This window comes from Rhea pennata, chromosome 3, assembly GCF_028389875.1.
Source record: "Rhea pennata isolate bPtePen1 chromosome 3, bPtePen1.pri, whole genome shotgun sequence".
Taxonomy (NCBI): Eukaryota; Metazoa; Chordata; class Aves; order Rheiformes; family Rheidae; genus Rhea; species Rhea pennata.
In genome coordinates this window covers 68638257-68658778 of record NC_084665.1, presented here as the reverse complement: position 1 = coordinate 68658778, position 20522 = coordinate 68638257, and the positions used below count along the sequence as shown (strand labels likewise).

The 20522-nt window shown below is 37.6% G+C and overlaps 1 protein-coding gene across 5 annotated transcripts in view; it reads left to right on the top strand.

The window, feature by feature from the left end:
- Positions 1-205: 205 nt before the first annotated feature.
- Positions 206-20522, top strand: part of TMEM200A (transmembrane protein 200A) — a 56466-nt gene continuing 36149 nt past the window's right edge. The window contains exons 1-3 of one of the 5 annotated variants that reach the window (XR_009957750.1): positions 2043-2100; positions 6181-6340; positions 6443-6657. The gene's annotated coding sequence lies outside the window, so the exon portion shown is untranslated. Of the gene's footprint in view, positions 379-2042; positions 2101-6047; positions 6075-6180; positions 6341-6442; positions 6658-12382; positions 12402-14617; positions 14734-20522 lie in introns of those variants that run through there. The other 4 variants (XM_062570908.1, XM_062570909.1, XM_062570910.1 and 1 more) reach the window with 4 other exon arrangements.

Genomic DNA, 20522 nt, shown 5'->3' with positions numbered 1-20522 from the left:
CGTCGCCCGTGCGGACGGGGTGGGCACCGCGCCGAGCAGCCGGGAAAGTTTCTTCGCGCCCACGCCGCCGGCGGCCGGCTGCCTGACGGCCCGTCTGCCCTCCGCAGCTCTCGGGCGAGCCCTCCGCGATGGCACCCGCCCGCCGCCTCGGGGCGAGCCGGGGGAGGCCGCCCCCGGCCGGCGGTGACCGCCCGGCCGTGCCTGCCTCCGCCCGAGCGTGGCCGCGGACGGAGCTGCGGAAGGGCGAGGGGAGCCGCTGCCCGGGCACTGCCTGAACCAGCCGCCGCCTCGCCGCGGGAGCCCCGTGCTCGGCCGGCGCCGCGCAGCCCCACGGCTCCCTGCGCCCACAAGCGGCTGAGACCTCGCACCTCGCTACAGGTAAGTGTGTGTGTGTGTGTGCGTGTGTCGGGGGACCTAACCGCCGCCCCGCCCGGGAGCCGTTACCCCGGGCGGCGGCGGCGACGGCGCGCCCTGCCTCGCGGCAGCGCTTGGGAGGGGGCGAGCGGGGGCACATAGGGGCGTGTGTGTCTGTGTAGATATATATTTTTATTTTCTTCCAGAAATAGACTTTCTGCCTCCCGAGCGGAGCCAGTTGGCATGTGTAGAGGCTGCCTGCCTGCGCGCAGCTGCTACACCCTCTTTTGTCTGGTCTCGGCTCTGAAATACTTTCTGTGCTGCCGCTGGCTGGGAGTCCTGCCCCGGCCGCAGCTTCGCCCCACTCGCCTCTTCTGCTCTTCCCTCCCCCCAGGTTTCCTCGTTGGCTTTATTTCTGTGAAAGTTCGATTTTATTTTTTCTTTGTTTCTTTTTTTTTCCCTTACGCTTTGTGTTTGCTCTGAGGAAAAATGGTGGTGTGCTGACTCTCTGGAAGGATGAGAGGCAGATGGGGAGGACAAGGAGGATGTGCTACTTACTCCCTTGCATGCAGACGTAACTCGCTGCTAAATAAATCATGCATCGGGTAGACTAGTAAGGTGTACTCTGAAACAAAACTACTGCAAGCAGCTTAGGTGCATACACCTAATTTCTTTTTAATATAGCCATTGTTAGTGTTTGCACTTGTATTCAGTAGGTATGCAGTTCTGCCAGTCTGGAATTGCAATACCTATATCTAGTTGATACTTCAGAATAATTGTCATTAACCATTGCTAGCCTATTTTATACAGTGGTTGTAAAAATAAGTGTCTGTGTTAAACAAATTACAAAATAAGACATAGAGACATAGTAGTGTAGTGGACATATACTTTATCATGCTTATAGGACATGAGAACTATATTGTTTGGTAAAACTCCACCAACAAAGATTTTTGTATTTTCTGGCTTACCCTGGTTCTAGATCAATACTGGCAACTATTCTGTTCTTTCTCTGTAGAAAGTAGATGTTTCTTTCAATCTACATGATGGGAATCAAATAAGTATCTAGATAGAAATAAATAGTGCATTTTTCCTTTAATTGTTTCCATAATGCTCTGTAGAAAGTAGAAAAACATTTAAAGCAGAAAATTACATTTCCATTGAATGGAACTTGAATTATTTAGAAATGAAGCTAAACAGTCTTTTAAGTTTGGAACATTTTAATGTACTTCTCGTGTGACCAGTAAATGTACTTCTAGCAAAATACTCATTAGAATATAATTATAAGACAATTTTTAGTAATATGAATCATGCAATTAGATTTTTGTCTTGAGCACAGCAAAACATCCTCATGGGAAAAAGATACATTGTGTATGCTAAAAGATATGCTAAATAATAATTTGGAAAATAAAAATCAAGTATAATTTTATAATCATAAATAATTTCTGTATGTTGGCATAGAAACGTAGTTTACTTGTTGCTCTTTTGTTGAATTATAATAATTATCCAAGTGAAAGTTAGTGAAGAAATAATGATGCAAGAGTTCAGCATACTAGGATTATTTTATTCCATGTATAGAAATGGTTTTGCCCAATATAACCTTACAGGAATTGGAACAGAACTTCGTTTTTATGGAAGGTCTGTAATCAGATTGTAAGAGATGGTCTCTCTGATTATGATCCTGCAAATTATGGACTAAGCAAGCCGTGCTCTGACAAAGCACTGAAATGTATGCCAACCCTTCAGCAGGTAAGTAGTTCCAACTTCCATCCCTAATGATCACCCATGGTGTGAATTTATTGCATATAATAATAGTGCCATTAACTTCAGTGAAACTGTTTACTGGCTTAAATGCTTTACTGGACCTTTGCTGGACCAAGCTCTATTTCAATGTGTTCTACTTCCATTTCCTTCGATGCTGGGCATATGATACAAGATAAATGCCTGTGCCATACACAGGTATTCACATCAACCACAAGGTGACTTATGATCTTGATTCATTCATACCCCCCTGGAAGCAGAAGAGGGAAATAAAAGCGAAAATTGCTTAAGAAGTAAAATAAATACAGGGAACAGCAAGAGGAGACTGCTATTCATTGTAGCTTGTTCAGTTCTTTCACCAGTCAGAACTCCAGTTAAAATTACTGAAGCCAGACAAAGGTGTAGTGTGTTTGTGTGGGGGAGAAAAAGTGAAACCTAAGGTTGCCATCATGAAGAGTTTCCTATTTTTTTATACAAGTGTGCTGGCAGTCTTGTCTGTGGTAGTGATGGAGAATGCAATGAGAATAAGAGTTCAGATAATCTATAATCTCAGAGTTTAGAATAAGAGTTTAGATAATCTGTAATCCCGGCTAGTGATGATTTCTGTGTTTGATCTGGTGCCATTGTGTTTATGAACAGCTCAATTACTTTTAGTCTACAGATGTTTGGCCTTGTGACACTGAAAAAAAGGGAGAATTGCAAATCACTGTCCAGTCTGCAAGATCAGACACTAAAAGTAGGATTCATTTGTGAAAACAAAGGCATTTTGTGCAGTTTTAGACACCATACAGTGTCTGAGACATCAGCATGAGGCTGGCCAATAGGGTCTAAGGAGATCCTGAACACTTCTAGAATGGCAGCTGAAGGCCAGGTAGAATATCCTATGAGATAGTGTTCATATTACTGTTATACGCAGATGCCCTTAAAAAGTCTGTTCTCCAGAAGCCTTGTAATGAAGATCTCTGCTGCAATTGAAGGATATGGGAAGAGCTCTGATAATACCAGAATTGAGGGAAGTTCATGCTTGCTCCCCCTTTACCAGCAGAATCTCTGTAGTGCTTCCTATGCTGCTACCTGGATTATTGCCTTTAAAATAACTCATAACGACATATCTTAAGAATTGGTAATCTCTCTAGAAGGCTGATATCTATTTTAAAACAGATGCGTATGTTTTCCAAACTCACTTGAAATAAAAGGAATTTGCAGACAGTAATTCAATTAGACTGTGCTTTTGCTGTGAAACATTTCCTTGTAAGTACTCTTGTTTTTAGTCTCCTCCCTTATTGAGTAACACATCACCCACACAATCTTTGGGTGTTTAGGTTCTTAACAACTGGACTGTAGATTGCATGGAAAGGTGAAGTGCTGGCAACAGCAGTAATGAAACTACTGAACAGATGTTTAGCACGGCTGTTATCTCACCCACTGGTTTTACTAGCTTTTAGGTGTCTATTTTTTGTGGAGTTTGCGAGAATAAGCATCGTTTAAACTTCCATACTGGGACTTAAGGCTAACTGTACAGCAATAGATTATTATTTCGGTGCACCATTAACCATTTCATCATGACAGATTTCAGTAACTGGATTATATGTGTAACTCCTTTTCATGTAAGTGAATCTTGCTGGGAGCAGCTGAAGTGGACCTAATGGCTGAATTCGGTACCAAAATATTCAGATTATATTGCTTTCTTAGTATAAATAAAAGTAACTGCCTCTACCAGAAGATTATTTTAGGATCTAAGAATTTAAACTTTGGGATTTCACCTAGTTACTTTTCCTTAAAGATCAAGGTTTCTTTTTTTTGCACAGCTAGCCACATAAGAGGAATATCCTGTAACAAAGGACTATTTGTAACCTTTTATCTGCACCAGTGACAAAACACATTTGTATCAGTATTCTTATTGTGGTCTTTTCAGGACAGAAATACTGCAAAGAATATTTGATACTTTTAAAAAATAATTCTATGGCCAGAAGAGAGGAGGGGAGAAAGAAAGATGTCTTTTCTCAGTCATCTTCACTGCTCTTCCCTGTTTCATGTTGTGGAAGGTTATTGTTCCTTTTCTCCATGTTCCAGAGCCTAAAAACGTGTCAGAGAGGAACAGAGCTGAGCAGAGTTATCTATCCAAAATTAGGCATCTGTGGATCAGCAGCAATGGGATGTAATGACGTAGCAGAGATTTCGGGAAACATAGTACCAAGCTAGACCAGTGGAAAAGGGAGCAAAAAATGACCTTTTTGTGTATTCAGTTCTTGAAAATTCTTATGAAGACCACAAGACAGCTGTCAGTTCGCTTCCTTGGATCTATTTATGTTAACATTCTGTTATTATTTATAACCTACTGGAGTTTTAGTCAATTGTTCCTTTCATTGGAAGTATGACCATTTTCCTCAAATTAAGTAGAAAAAAAGGATGGTACTTTTTGGATTGTTTTTTTTTAACTGTAACTCTAAATCTAACTCCAGTTAAATGCTGAAACTCTCACTGAATCAGAGAAACCAGAATTTTATCTCTTCAGCTTTAGATGTACTAAGTAGGTTTTAAAAATCAAAGATGTAAAATACAATTTAAATTACTTTTCATTGCAACCAGTTTAGCGACAAAGAATAGAAAAGTCTTTTTATATGCATTTGCTTTCTTCATCTTAGCTTGTTTCACAAGCACAGTTGCAGGCTGAGCATCCCAGTGCTATTAGTTAATAAAAAGAGCATTAAAATTTGAGCTTGTAGAAGCTGCATATTTCCATGAAGTCATTCTTTCTGTAAGGTAGGAAGGACATTGCTGCCAAAGCGTTGACACAGTTTGAGTGCTGATAGCCTATTACTCCTAGAAATTAATGAGTGGATATGAAGTGAAAAGCTTTCTGGAGCTTCGCAGTGATAGTCACAGTACTGTCTTCCACTAAAGGAGGGAATTCTGAAAGTCATTTTAATTTTTGACAATCTAAACCACCTTCAAAGCAGATTAATTAGGAAGCAATTAAAAAACTTCACTTATTCTATTGAATTGGGTGTGATAGTTGTAACATTAATAGAGGGTTTTTTTCTATTCTCCATCTCAGTGTGTTTATTCTGAATAAATGACTCTGCTTATATGTAATCGGTTGCCTATTGTTGAACAAATTTGTATCCAATTAATGTTATCACTTTCATTTTGCTAAATGTTGAATTTAAAAAGTCACTTATACCATTACCTTGCCCATTCATCTAGTTGATTGTATAGAATTGCAGCCCAAAACAATGGAGTTTTCTCTCCTGCTTTGTGTAATACAATACACCAAAGTACACAAGAAATACACCAAAAGGTATGTTATAATAAAAATAAGTTGCAGTTTCTAACTTTTTGTATGCTATTACCAAAATGCATCTTATTTTTGATTTGTTAGGATTCAGCAAGTGAGAAACTGCAGATAAATGAATAGCTCTAAACCTGTTTAGTAGGATGGATATTAAGCCATCTTTCCTTGCACTGGAAAATCTATAATCAAGAATTAGTTTGTAGTGGTAACTCATGCAAGTCTGCAGGATTCTTAGGCAAGACTGTGCTAGCCTAGTCATCGACTTGATTCCTTTTCCTTTCTCTAAATAAACATACGCATGAACACACACACAGTCTATCTATGTGTCCTTTTCTCATGCTAAGATATGAAATCTGTCATGTGTTGACTCTGTAGTGACATGCATATCTGATGTGTTACGTCACGGAGAAGGTTGAGGTTGTCATGTGTTAGAACAGCATTTTGCTGCAGCTGAGGAGCTTCCCTGTGGAAGTACTCCTTGGAGCACACGCAAGGGGCTCTACCACAAGATGTGCACAATTTATTGTCTTTAGTTTCTGTTTTTTGCATGATCTTGTGCTAGGTGCCCTTAGTTACAAGATACCAGGCAGCCTGCTGGACTGAGAAGAGATGTTCCATGGAACTGTGCTGTCCTTGAGACATGGTTATCACAGTAGGATTGTTTAAGGTGAGGGTCAAATGAATAAGCTTGACACAATGTGCGAGACTTAGCAGGTGTGAACTTCTTGTTATAAATTACAGTCTGTTTAATAGTTGTCTTGTTTTCACCTAAGGTACGGATATATTTCTGTAGAAAGAAGTTAAATGACAGCTAACAGGCAAAGAGGAATAAGGAAGAAGGCAAGGAAGAAGGGAAAAAGTGAAGGGACAGAAAGAAGAAAGAATAGATGACAAAAGAAACATTAAGAAAAAAAGGCAGAAAAGAAAGAGAGAGTAAGTAATTTTTTTAAGGCTGAATTACACTCAATGATTTAAACCATATAAATTCAAATAATAAATTCTGACCCAAATATGTACTGATTCTTCTTTTTCCAGATATTCCCATCCTTTGACTCTGGAAAATGAACTGGAAAATGAAGAAATTATTTTTTGTCTCCTTGATATTCCTTTTACATGGTTTATTTTGTCTTTATGGTGTATCAGAATACACTGACCTGCAAAATGATGTTTAACAGTTCTTAAGATGACATCCTGTAAACAAATGAGTTCAAATACTGACACAATAGGAAGAAAGGGAGCTGGGGAATATGCTTTGCTCACCAAGATAGAAACTCTTAAAAGCATGTGTTTTATTGCCTTCTGGAGTACTTGCAAGTTAGGTGAGCTATTGTTTCCTTTTACAAACAAACTAATAATCTGAAGCGAAAGATTACCACTTCACAGATTTATCTAATCTGTTGTTGTCTCATAAAGGACTAATAAGCACAATAAAGTGGAAGGGGAACTGTTCCTTCAAAATGATGGATAACTGATAGTTGATTCTGTTCAAGTGAATGCTTAGCTACCATACTTGCACAGATTTTTACTTCTGGTATGTTTTTGCTGTATTAGTGTTAGTAACCTAATGAGGCACTCACACACAAAACTCATGCACAAAATAAATTTCTAGATGACAGTTTGTTAATGTTAAAATTATTGGGAATGTAATAGTAGCTTGCTGCAAAAATCACTAGCAGATATTAATGACAGAACTCCAGAGGCCTGACTGACTCTCCTGTGGAAGTAAAGGCTTGACTGTTATTAGAGTTTACAGACTTTAGAGCAGTAAAGTCACTTCACTGCCAAACTGTTTTCCCCAAACCCTCCTTATGACCCTACAAAGTATTTGCCTTGTGCTTTGCCAGGAAGAAAAGAAAATTATTTTCAAATTACTTTGCAGGCCCCTATTCTTAGTTTATTTCCATTCTTTTCCTAATTCAATTTTCTTTTTTGTAGTACGTGGTCTCATTAGTGGCGCCTATGGTAGAATATCTACAAGGTCCTACAAAACATTGCGGAAATTCAATAGGCTGTATTATATTAGAAAGATGCGAGTTACTGTTTTCCAATACAAACCTGCAAACAATATACATACCAATAATATTACACACAGAAGCATTTACTAGTTTAGAACAAGCAATGTTGTGTTTTACAGAATTTCGGTTTGTAGTTTTGCATTACCTTAGTTATTGGCTTTATAGTTGAAATGGTGATATGGAAAACAGATTGGAGCTATAACTGTGGTTCTTTTTCATTTTAGTCCTTAATGATTTTATCGTTTGGTTAGTATTTTTCCTGTAGCATCTGGAGATTAGGACTAGATACCATTGTATACATATTCTTATTCTTGTAAAAGCGATGCACTTACTACAGAATCAGAATTGGAATATGAGGGGCTGAGCCCAGAGACAGCAGTATTTCTGTTAATATTTTCTACATATTTTACCAATATAAAAGGTTCTTAGGCTGCCATCATAGCATGCAAGTACATTATCATTGTGTATTGTGACATAACTTCATGATATACGAAGTTCATTGCTTTCCTTATCCTCGCCAAAGAATTTTGAGAATAGCTAACAGTTGTTTTTGTGGCCATTTTTGTCAGTATCCATGTTAGTAGGTATTTGCTCCATGTTAGAGAGAATAAAAGTCCAAAAAGGGAACACCTATAGCAGAAAATGAGTCAAGTCTATATGATCCTTAGATTCTGCAGTCATTACTTCCAGAGTTTTGACCTAGTCCCAGAGGAAACTTAATTTTTTTTGTGGAAATATTCCTAATTGTTTCTAGAAAAAGTTTCATTTAGAACAAGGCTTGTCACGTTTTTCAGGTTTGAGCCTTGAAAGAACCTTTTGGTTATTTTCAATCCAGAGTATTGAGTGCTTTGAAAATAAGGCCTGACACATTGCTTAATATTCCTTTGGGAAGCCAATATCAGCACAGAGCTCAGATTATATATATGTAGTTTTTAAGAGATGGACTTCAGAATTCTGTTCCAGGATTCCTTTCCTAATCCAGTACTTCTTGTTGCACAGTTGAAGAAGCTAGGGGAAGAAAAATTAGAAAAGAAAGAAGGTCCAGTGCAGCAAGCTATGAAATCAGATGGGGAGGGAGAGAGACAGGCTGGTTAAAAACTGAGTCTGGAAGAGTGGTGGCCCTCAGAGAGGGTGTGGATGTTATGGAAAATTTGGATGGGAAGATTTTTGTGATGAGTCATTTGCTCTGGAATTAGTTGAGGATGTTGTCCTTCGCAGAGTGAGACTGTGTTTGGGAATACCCATATTCCCAAGAGTGTGTGGCTGAAACTCTTCTAGTATTTAGGAATTTGGAGATTTTTAGTCTGGACCTCTTGCTTGGAGATTTTAGTAATGTTAATGTGCAGATTCTTCCATTGCTTTATATTTTATATTAGTTACCTTGTTACTGAGTTGTGCCTAGCTGCCTGGATTCCATGCAGCTGTACACATTGAGTGACTATGCTGTGGACATAAGACTCTAACAGAGTATATTACACTTCCTTTGTTTTATTTAAAATTTTATATGGGCAGACATGGTTCATTTCTTGACAACTTCAGGACTGCAAATATGATCATTCTATGAAGTCAAAATGTAGAGAAGAAGAGAGGTCAGTACAATACCAGCAACCACAGACATCAATTACTATGTATGTGAAAGCCCCACATATTTGCAAATTAGTCTTAGATGAGAAGTCGGGAGACATATCTTCTCATCTAAATAGCAGGAGGTAAACAAGTGGATCTACCATGTTATGTGACTAGGAGCACATGTGACATTAACAAACTTGTGTATTTTCTTTCTCTTCTTTTGGTAAATCCACAGGAAATGATGAGGCCAGCTGTTGACATTTGCCATGGCTACTTGTTTAGCAGAGAAAGAATGGCACTGGTAACAATCAAGGCTTCAGCAGTGACAGCAGAGACTTTTAAAGTATAGCGTTGGAAGGGCCCCAGGGAATGGATCTGGTCTGCTTTTGTGCATGCTGTTTTCCAAGAATGTGTGTCTTTTGATACTTTTTGCAAAACACACAGCGGAAAGACTTCTCTGTCAACAGCTCCATTGCACTGAAAGATTGCTCTTGGCATGGTCATGTGGTTGCGTATACAACTTCTTGCCAGTCTGCATTTTGGCCATGCTTCTGCCTTGCATGTAGCTTTTAAACTGTAATATACTTGGTGATGTGCTAACAGGATGCTTTGCCCTGGAGTATGTTCCAGCCAAGCTCCAGCCCACATATGCTAGTTCACATTATGGAAGAGAGACAGGAGGAAGGGATTATAGCAGAGGTTGTTGACAAGGACACTAAGATCAGTTTTTCAAGATTTTTGTTAAAGATCTTAAAACAGTTAGAATATCAGCTTTTAAAAACAGAGTACATCATTGCATGATTGGTAGACCTCAATCTTGAAGTTGAGGTTCTGGGCAGGTGCCTAGAGCTTGTTCCTAAAATCCCACCTTGGTAGCAAATGAACTTCTCAAATGGGAACGTCAGTGAGACGAATGTGATATGGAATGTCTACAGATTCTATCTGATACATATCTAACTGTTGAATGCAGTGAGGTTTTCTTTAAGAAATATAATTTGAGACCATAGATTAGTTCAGAACAATAGAAATTGTTTTAAAAGTATTTAAAATTGCTTACATACACATCGTGTGTAATGTCACGGGGCTGGAATTAAACAAACTCATTGTGTGCAAAAGCTAGAGAATGAACTTTATTGAGTATGACTTGCTTTATACAGACTTTTTAGGAGAACTATCAATCATGGTGACCAAACTGTAAAGACACGTAATGAGAGCGACAGCAGAGATCTGAAAAACAGCCAAAGAACCCATCCTGGATTTTATCGCCTGAAAAAACAAAAGATTATAGGAATTAATGTCATGGCTTGGGAAGAATGATAAAATTGAACCTGATGAATGGCTTATGTTGACCATTTTGTATTTGGCTTATGTTTTCATTTCCAGTGTACTTTATTGTCAAACTGTTTTTATTGCTCATTCTCAGCATAGGTTTTATTTATTTTTACTAAGACAGACACTACATGTTCATAGTGCAGAAACTCTCCCCCTTCTGTCCAGATAGTTCACGAAGAAGGAGCATGGAAAAAAGCGTGGCTATGCTTTTAGCCAAGCTAGTATTGCATAATTCTGATGTTTGTCTGAATCTACTATGGCTCTTCTGGCTGGTCTGACAGTCATTTCTGTTTTCCTTACGAAAACCTGTCTTTTTCTTAAATATTATCTTGGGAGGAGAGTGGGTGATTTATGGACACGGACCTGTTTCCCCTCTTTATGTACAAAATAGAGTAGTGGATTTGCCTTTTATGTAGATTTCTAGACTGTAGTTGTGTCCAGTGCTGCAATGAATATTACTAGAAGCACCTTAATGCTGTGGCCCTACTTTATGATGTGAACACGAGGCACCCCTTCATCATATAGATACAGACAGACAAGATACCAGTATGTATTCCCACATTAAGAGTCTTATGGAGAGGATGTTACCTAAAAGGTCTGATAACAGCTCACTTATATTTCTCTCTGAAATAGACTTTTAAATCCTTAAGGCTTTCTGTGTGCCTATAATGCTCTATTCCCTCTTTTTCCGTATTGTAGGAGGTCCATTCTTTTCTCCTGTGCTTGATTTCTCCCTTTTTGTTTTTTTCCTGTGTCAGAGAAGTAAATGCTTAAGAATACTATTTAGATTAACTTCTCTCTTGGCTTTACACAGCCAGGAACAGTGCTGACTAAATGGCTCCTACAAAATTATTTTCAAAAGCTGTTTAACGTAAGCAAGTCAGCAAAGACATAAGGGCTTGGATTGTCTGCTGTCATTGCTCACTTTTTGTATCAGTTTAACTCCTTGATCTCAATGTGTTTTAATATATATCATAAAACTGGTGGAGGATTAGATATTACAGACTAAGAATTACAGATGATGCAGGCCAAAAATTCTCTTCCTACTTTGATCTCAAGAACATTGTAAATAGAGACTTTCTGTTTGCTGACTCTTGCTGTTGAAAGTGTGTTGAGATCCTGATGACAGAAATCAAAAGCAGAATTCCCATTTATTTCAATAAGATTAGGATTTAATTCGGTATACTAGCTAGTCACGGACCTAGCAAATACAGTATGCTGGCTTTTACATGGCCCAAAAATGTCAAAGATATTTTCTGTGAATCATGCCTTTATTACACAAATAGGGCAAAACAACTCAGAGGAGCTAAAAGGTTAGTTCAAAGCTGTGACAGTTTCAGTTAATAAGCTACCATCCTGCAAACCCCCAAAGCTTTTGAGAATGTATTTTCTCCAAAAAGAGACATTCCAGTTTATCTAAGCCATATTAAAATGTTTTTGTTGCTTTTATTGTTGTTTTGATGTCCTTAAACTTAGGCTTTTTATCATTTGGATTTTAAAAAGTCTGTTAGATGAACTTCTATTTCATATCTTGATTAACTTGATTAACCTATCATATGCTTTCTTAACATTATATTAGAATATAATCAAAGAAATTAGATGGAAGTCTTTCCTGATCTCAAAGTTCATTCTAGTCAGACATGTTAGATTATTTAGAAATTATCTAGCAGATAATTTCAATTTTGTTACTTGTGGTATTCAAACTGTTAATGGGAACATAATGGGGAACATGTCTCTTCCAGTCCAGCATAAATATTTTTTAAATAAAATGACTCAATGCAGATATGAAAGGCTTTCTGAAGCCAGTGAATCTCAGAAGGTTGGATGTTCATTCTGCAAAAAGCTGACCATTCATGAAAGCCCATATTTCTCACTTCAAACAATAATAGTAAAATTTCAATAACCTTTACATCCCAGTATGCTTGAACAGTAAGCTGGGAGAGTTAGGAAAGGTTATATAAATGTGCTGAAAATTTAACTTTTTTTCTTTTTCTAGCTGTTCAATCCCTTCTGCTGGGATGGGAAATGCTGTAATTTTCTGCCACTTTGTATGGCCTGACCTGCTGATTCAAGTGAGGGTAAGAGATCTGTGCCTAATAAGGCTTCCCTCAGAATGTGCTGTGATAGCCATTAGGTCTGTTTTGAAGAAAACCTATTAAATTTTTCACTTACTCAGTAATGTTCAGTGATCCAGAAGGAAAAAAAAAAAAACTTTTTCCCAAGTTTGGATGTGAAAACAAATAGCTGAGCATGCACTCTTCCACTAACATGGTGTCACTGGGTACTGAACTGCTTGTGTGAAGTTATTACTGTCTGTGCCACAGGTAAGAATTTCAATAGCTTACAAGGTGAATATGGGCTTTCTGTGAACATCAGTGTTTGTGATTCACTAGACCTAAAGTGTCCTATTGTTTCAAATGGAGTGAGAATAGCCGGTTGTTTAAGCAATATAAAGACTTGCATTCCCGGGCTAGACAGTTTGTACTGTTAAGGTAATAGAAATGAGCTAAATTTTTAGGGTATTTCTTAGCTGTTGGTACAGACTTGTATGCCAAAACCTAATACAAGGGTATCTAGATAATGATATAGTCAATCATAGCAGTCTTCTTAAAGAAACACAGGCATAAGAACCAGATGATGAAGGTTTTGTTCTTGGCTCTGCCACAAATACTGTGTGACTTTCCCGATTCTGGCTTCCCAAAAATGCGTATACACCTCATTCCAGTATTATCTTCATCCCATTGGGTGATACATTCTTTAGTCTCTTTTCCCGCAGTTTGCTTATCTGCAAAATAGAGAGAATTTCATATGAGGATTAACACTCATAAATGCTCACAAGGCTTTTCTGAGATCTTTGAACGAAAGATTCTATATGAAACCAAATCAGTATTATATACTCTGAGTAAAAGCATTTTGTGAATGTTGGCACTTGAAGCAAATTTGATGGCAGAATATACTTTAATACACCAAAGTGTATTAGAAACTGGAATATTTGAACTGAAAATAAAATCACAATTTAACTTGGACGTATTTTGACAGTGTGAAGAATTAATTCTTAGAGTAGCTTTCAAGAGCTGAGTTGTCTGTCTTTTACTTAAAATCAAGACTATTTTTCTAAAATACCTGCCCTAACTTAGGGAGAAGTAGGCTTGATTTCTTCTGCAGGCTTGATGCAGAAATTACAGGTGAATTTCTGTGGTTAGGTATGTGGCATTCAGACTACAAAGGTCTTTTCTGGCCTAAAATATCCCTTTTTATTATTTTTATTTTTATTTTTTGGTAGAACTATGTAGTAAGTAGTCATATGTTTGCAGCTAAATAATACTTTTCTCTAGAGAGATTTAAATTCCATCAAAGCTATTAGTTTAAAATGTGTAACGTAAGCTTGTTATTTTGACTAACATAATGGGCTACATGTTTATTTTAGGCAAGTATTTCCAGGTGTATTGATAAAGAGCTATTGGAAAGATTGATGCTGAAGGGAGAATGCTGTTCCCCAGCATGCAACTCCTTGGATAAAATTTAGATTTTGCGTGGAGCGTGTAGTGAATGGAACAAATGTATCTAAGTAGGTGTAACATTCCAGAGATGTTCTGTGCCTTCAGTGCAATATTTGTGTGACAAAATACTAATATCAGTGAGTTTGCCTAAAAATTTCAATATGTGAGCTAATATGTGCACCATGGGTGGCTGCAGTTACGTGATACTCTCAGTGGGATTGGTTAGCCTGGGTAGAACCTCATGCTATTACAAGCGTAGTCTGGATAAGCTAGATGTCTCTCTGTGGGACTGCAAAATTTAGACAAATCCTAGGAACTCAGAAGCAGTTGACATGCCACCAGTTGCCTTGAACAAGGTTTCATGTACAATGCTGCACGCAAAGACTTTGGTAGTATTTTTGATGGCTTGAACAACTATATGAATTTGTGTGTCTCATATGATACATGATTGGATCATTTCAGCATTTTCTGAACTGTTTATAAATTGGATTAATAATCTTTCTTCTTTTGTCTTCCTTTGCAGACTATAGTAAAATTAACCTAAATTACGTGTTTAATCGAGTTAGCCATGCACTGTTCAAGAGGTTGGTCTAGATGACCTCTAGAGGTCTCTTCCTACATAAATCATTCTATAATTCTGTGATTTAAAAATAAATGTTTTTGATTTCCCTGTAAGAATGAATTTGCATGCTTCAGGGCTACATAGTTGGAGAGAGAGGATTAGCATGTCATTCCAAATGTGGAGGAGTCTGTGAACTCACTCACTGGCTTGTCTGTGCCTCACTTCTGTGAAGGTTGTGACTTCTGCTCTGTGAAAGTGAGCTGCTGCCTGAGTTCCGTATTCTCAGAAGTTTATCTGGAAGGATGAATCCTGACTCCTCCTTGGAACTTAAGGAACAATAGCCCAAAGGTGGGCACTTCTTCCGTGTCTTAAAACCTCTTGTAGGTATTTTCATGCCTAGTTTTATCTAATATTGCCTGAAGTCCATCAGGACTACCTTACCCATAGCTTTTGATAGATAGAGCATCATGTGTGGTCTTTGTATTACATCCCCTGGCTTGAAGTTTGACTGAAAAGGAAAGAGGTCGCTATCAGAAGACACCTGCCAGTAACAGGTAATAGTTACTTGCTCAGCTTGTTTAGAAAAATAATACTGTTCAGGAAAGAGTTACCAGTGCTAGAACCACTGCATGACTAACTGCCAGACTCGTCTTTCATGAATAAATCTGTGATGAAATATTATAGAGTATATTTTATCATCACAATGTCAAACGTCAGAGATTTCAGATGATAAGGTTTAGTACTTCCATGAAACTCTGAGGACAAGTTGGACTGGGAAGGCAGGGAGACACCCTCTGTGCTGTAGGGCTGGTTTGGCTTATGGCAAAGGCAGGGCAGTCAGTGAGGGAGCTCTCCTCCTGCCCTGGGGAAATCTCCCTGTGATCTGGCTGTGTTACAGTGGCGAGCAGGCTAGCACTCTTGCTAGCTCTGTGCCTGGAGGGGCTCCCTGGAGGTAGGAGTGTTGCCCTAAGGGGTTGCCTTTCCTTCTGCCTGTGCTTCTTACAGGCTGCCTTGGTGGGCTGAGTAACTATGGTTGATCTTGTCTCCTGGTAAGCCTCAGATGTGAGGTTTGGAGATTGTCTCAGGCAGTGATGGCTACGGATTATGTTTTTGGAGGAGGGGTGTTCATGGCTTCTTGGAAGAAGGGCATTATGACATACATATTTTGTTCTTGGTGATTTACTGGGCTATTCCAAATGCAAATTTTCTTCTGTGTGCAATTTGGAAGACTTAGGAGGTAAAAGGTTAGACATGACAGTTGTCTAAAAGGTCCAAATTAGCTGACGATGTGATCTGGATAACTATGAATGAAATACTTTAAAACACACTAAATCCCTCTAATATCTCATAAATATTGTCTTAATAAATAGCTCAGTTTAAACAGAAATATATACTTTTTCTAAGCAAGATCACGCTTTGGCTATTTTAACGATGAACATATAAAGTACAAGACAATGTTGTGATAAAACTGTTTTGGTATGTTTATGGGTTAATTAGCCAGTTGAAAAAGTTTACAGATAGCACCTGCTGACAGTACTGAGAAAGCGAATTACTGTGTTGCTTATTTTTTTGCTAGGTTACTAGGTTAGGTTGAAGAAGAGATAGTATATCTTCATATTCATTCATTTCACAAAATACCACATAGCATGGTGGTCTCAAAGAATCGTTGGAAGTTTGACTGTTAATATCAACGGAACTAGAATTTAATGTTTGTAATTAATTGGGATAAATTAAATGTTCATCCTGCCCTCTCCTTGCTCTCCAGAACCCTCAGGGACTTTACCAAAGCCTATGTATTCACAAAGAGTCCAGGGTCAGGCCTGGAGTCTTATTTGCATGGTTTAACATGAAGCAAACTTTGCTGTTTTTCAGCTTCACAGCTCAATATGATTGGACAGTTCTTTTTCTGACATACCTTTATTTAGAGGATAAATTGTATGAGAAGATTTTGGATGGGAAATATTCACAGAATATTGTGTGAAACACTCAGAATTATCCCCATTCTTATTTAGGTGGGTGGTTAATAACAGAGAACTGGTGTGCTAATCTGCAAAATCTGTATTGGGTAAAGAAAGGTTTTGTGATCTATTTTTTCTTCTTTAAATGATAGTTTACAGTTTCGAGCAGAACAGATAATTATTCTTTTTTTGTGTGTATATCCTGTTTGCTCATGTTATTGCAGAATCTGAACAAAAATTGTCATCACAGAACTCATGTCCCAGTTATACTGACAGTGTGCATAGAATATATATGTGTGTGTAAGGACTTGTAGTTTTTCAATTAACAAATAAAAATATTCACATCAACATTGCTAGATATTTCTCCTGAACCTCATTCAGAGGTCACCCAATCTGTTTCTGGTGAAATTTTCAAGAAATCTTCGGGCACAGGAATGTCTCGTTCAATTTAAGACCAAGGTTGCTCCATTCTGGCAAAATTACAAACAAGAATTTACAAAGGAAGTAACAAGGCAACTGTACTTGTCAGTTAAATGGACCTTGGAAAAGGAAACCCTTTCTTTTGTAATGATACAAAATACTGTTATGAATTGTAGAAAATCAAACAGGAAGGGACTTTGAGGGGTCATTCAGTCATTCCTTTGGCCCATGGCAGAATAAGCTATACCCACTACTGGATCAGATACTGTCAGGCCATCATGTTTTTCTCATATCCAACACATAGTTGAAAGATGAGAGTAGTTTTGAGCGTTGAAAGTTGTAGCTCAAGACATATTTTAAAGCAAAATACTTGAAAAAGTTTAAATCTACAACTACTTTGTTAGATCTAGATTTCATCTTTCCTGTGGCCTAAAGGTATCAGTAATGCAATGTAGATTGATGTATGAGAAAAAAACCTGAAGAAGCAAAATATCTTTGATGGGTAATCTTCAAAAATATCAGCAGGGAGTAGACAAGAACTGCTGAAGAACGGCAGATTTTCATAAGCATTTCTTCATTATAATACTCAGGGAAAGGAAAGCAAGTTATATACTGTGTGCATGTTTTTCCATGAACTATGGGAGATTTCATCATGCTCAGTTTGACTTTAACTGCAAAAGCTGTTCTTCTGGAGTATGTCTAACTGTAGCTGAGTGATAACAATGGTTACATTTTAAATAAAATGCTAATGACAGAAAGCAGATTTTACAGAGAACAGCAGGCAGCCTTAATTATGGAGACTATCAAAATTGTCACAGTGATTTAAAAATAGACATTCAAGGTTCGTACTTCCATGTAGTTTTTCTGAAAACCTAAGAATTTACATTTAATGCACATAATTTAGATGAAGGAACAGAGTCTACAGACTTCAAAATATTTATTTCTTAGTTAATTACTAGGCTTTGCAGTCAAAGATACCTTGATACAGTACCCCGAAGTCTAAGCTACTGTCAAAGCAGACCGAACAGCAAGTGGCCTGCAGTGGATGTTCCTCTAAAACTGTTGGTGTCATATTCAACCTACCAACGTGTTCATAAGAAAGTAGTCTATGTCAATCACACAGAGCTGTGTTAAAAGACTACTCTCTTTGGGTGAATGTGGAGAAACACTGGCTCTCAAAATGTGAGGACAGAGATAGGGAGTAATTTTCTCTTACACTTTCTTCAGGATGCAGCTTCCTCAGAGAAGTGGCAAACCCTGATGCCAGTGCACAAAGGGCAGGGCTGTTAGTTTTCATGAGAGCCCTTCAAAACATAGCTGGTTTTGTCTATGCATTGCAATGACACAAATTTCAGTAAGTTGTTTAACCAGCATCATGCCATCTGGAGAAACTAGCACCTGTGCAAAAGAAATACAGAAGTGATTTTGCACCAAGCCAGTAGGATCTGCTTCTGCGCTTTCAGGGCCCAAGCTGGCACCTTTGGAAGGTGCTTTGCTGTGGGTTTTGTTAACATTAGCTCAGAATTCAGCATACTGCACTTCATTGCATGATGCAACTATGCCCCATGGCTGCAATTCCATCTTCTTTTGAAAGTGGGAAACACTTTTTATGGTCTTCTCTAAAGACCATTTCTATTCAAAGGCCAAAAAACAACATTTAGGTAATTGTTATCAAAAATGCCAATTATGTTGTAAAAATAAATATTTTGCAAAATATTTATCTAAAAAGCTTTTGCTTTATATAAAAGTTACTTTAATCATTATTTGTTTATTAATGAGATATCTGTATTCACTGAATGTAAAAATGAAGTAATATAAACCCAAAGTTTTATTCGTTTCCATTTCTACTAAAGCTATACCACTGCTCACCTCTAGCATGCCTTAATTCAGTAGAGCTGCTTTAACATTTAAAGATAATAATGATTTCTCTTTAGCCAACCAATCTATCCAGCACAATGCTGTATGAAAGTCAAGTTTTGGAACAGGTGAAGGAATCATGAAACAAAAGACAAAGAGAAGCAGGAAGAGTTAAGGATACTAGTAAGAATCCAAACGGAGCTAGTATTTTAACTAAGTCCTTGTTCTTCCCATTATATGATCTCCCTTTACTTGGTGATATTTTTTTAAATGTGGTCTGCTTTACACTATGCACATGTAGTAACTTTAGTGTTCCGTCTGGGTTAAGGTTGTTTTGGATGAGGCCTGTATTATCGCTCTTGGACAGAAAGTGTTTGTTAAGCCACATAGGCAATGTGAGGCTTTCACTAGAAAGTCAGAATATTATTTTAATTGCATTTTAGGATGATTTCAGTAAAAACTAGTGCATGAGTTTTTATGTTTGCTCTATAGAAGCAAGAAACTAACCAATCCTATTTCCAGAGTTTGGAGATGTATGGTAGCATACAGATAGTCTACCAAAGAGAGTCCAGGCTTTGTGTCAAGAGAAGGCTAGGAACAAGCCAAAATATGGCTTTTAGTTTGCAGAAACATAAAAAAAGCCTAGATTTAAAAAATATTCAGAAAAAAATATTTTGCTCTGTGGTCATACCCTCCTTTGGGTTTTAAGTGCTGTATGCTCACTGAAATGAGCATCAAAATATACTAGAGAATTCAGCTTTTCACTAACTTTAACATCAGGAAGAACGTCCCAGGATAATCAATACCTTGCAGTAGAAAGTGAAAACTTGGGGGAAATTCAGGGGAACTACATCAAGATTTCACTGTGGGAGAAGTATATATACAGATGTGCCTTGAGAAGGAAAAGGCTTTGGTCTCTATGGAATATCCAAAGCTTGGTGAGCAAACAACAAAGGAAAAGTTTTGTTTTCCTAACTAGTTCAATAAAAAGAACAAATAACTGTAAAGAAGTGAGGAAAATTAATGAGTTTAAGATCTAAGAAACAAATATTTCTCTTTGAGACAGAGACTGTTTTGTTTTGTATAGCATTAATGCTGAAAGGTTCTGATTGATGAATGAGCAAACAGATACTATTGTTACTGAATGTTACCTGCTTTAATAATTTATTAGCTATTTTCAGAAGTTAAAGATGGAAGAAAGTTTACACAGAAAGGCTACTTTAAAAATAACTTTATAAATTCTTGGCTGTGTGTTTTCTGTTAATTGTTTCTGAGTGATCAAATGCTGATCCTGCAAAAAGCCCCTAAAATATAGGTTTAGAAATAATCAACTGTTAAATTGTTAAGTAAAACCATATGAAATTACACATAAGATTAGTTGTGTCAGCTTCTGTGGAATGACAGATTTTTTTCCCTACGTGACAATCAGGCAGGTGAAAAGCTGTAGTAATCCAGGCTTAGTTGTATGAATTCTTGCCCGTTTTAGCACCTTTAGTCACTTGAAAAAACCCATTGATTTTAATGGAAGGAATTCTAGGAACTTAAGTTCACTAATGGACAAGTTCTGCATTCACTTTTCAAGACTGTAGTTTTGATCTACGTGTAAGGTACAGGACATCTGAAAAACTTACTATAATGGTTCTATGACCCTTAAAATGAAGAGATTTTATGCAGGTAGGTAGATGTTTACAAATTGGGTGCTCTGCAGAAGGTTTGCAAACATAGTATGTTATTATATCACTATAGAAATAAGAAGTTATTGTAATTCCTGCGGGTACACTAAAATGAGCCCTTTTTTTCCAGGTTTATGCAAGGATCAACATTTAAAGTTCTATAATAACTGTTACCTATATGTTTAATAAGCCATTTTATTGCTGAAGTGTGAATATTTTAAGAATGAGT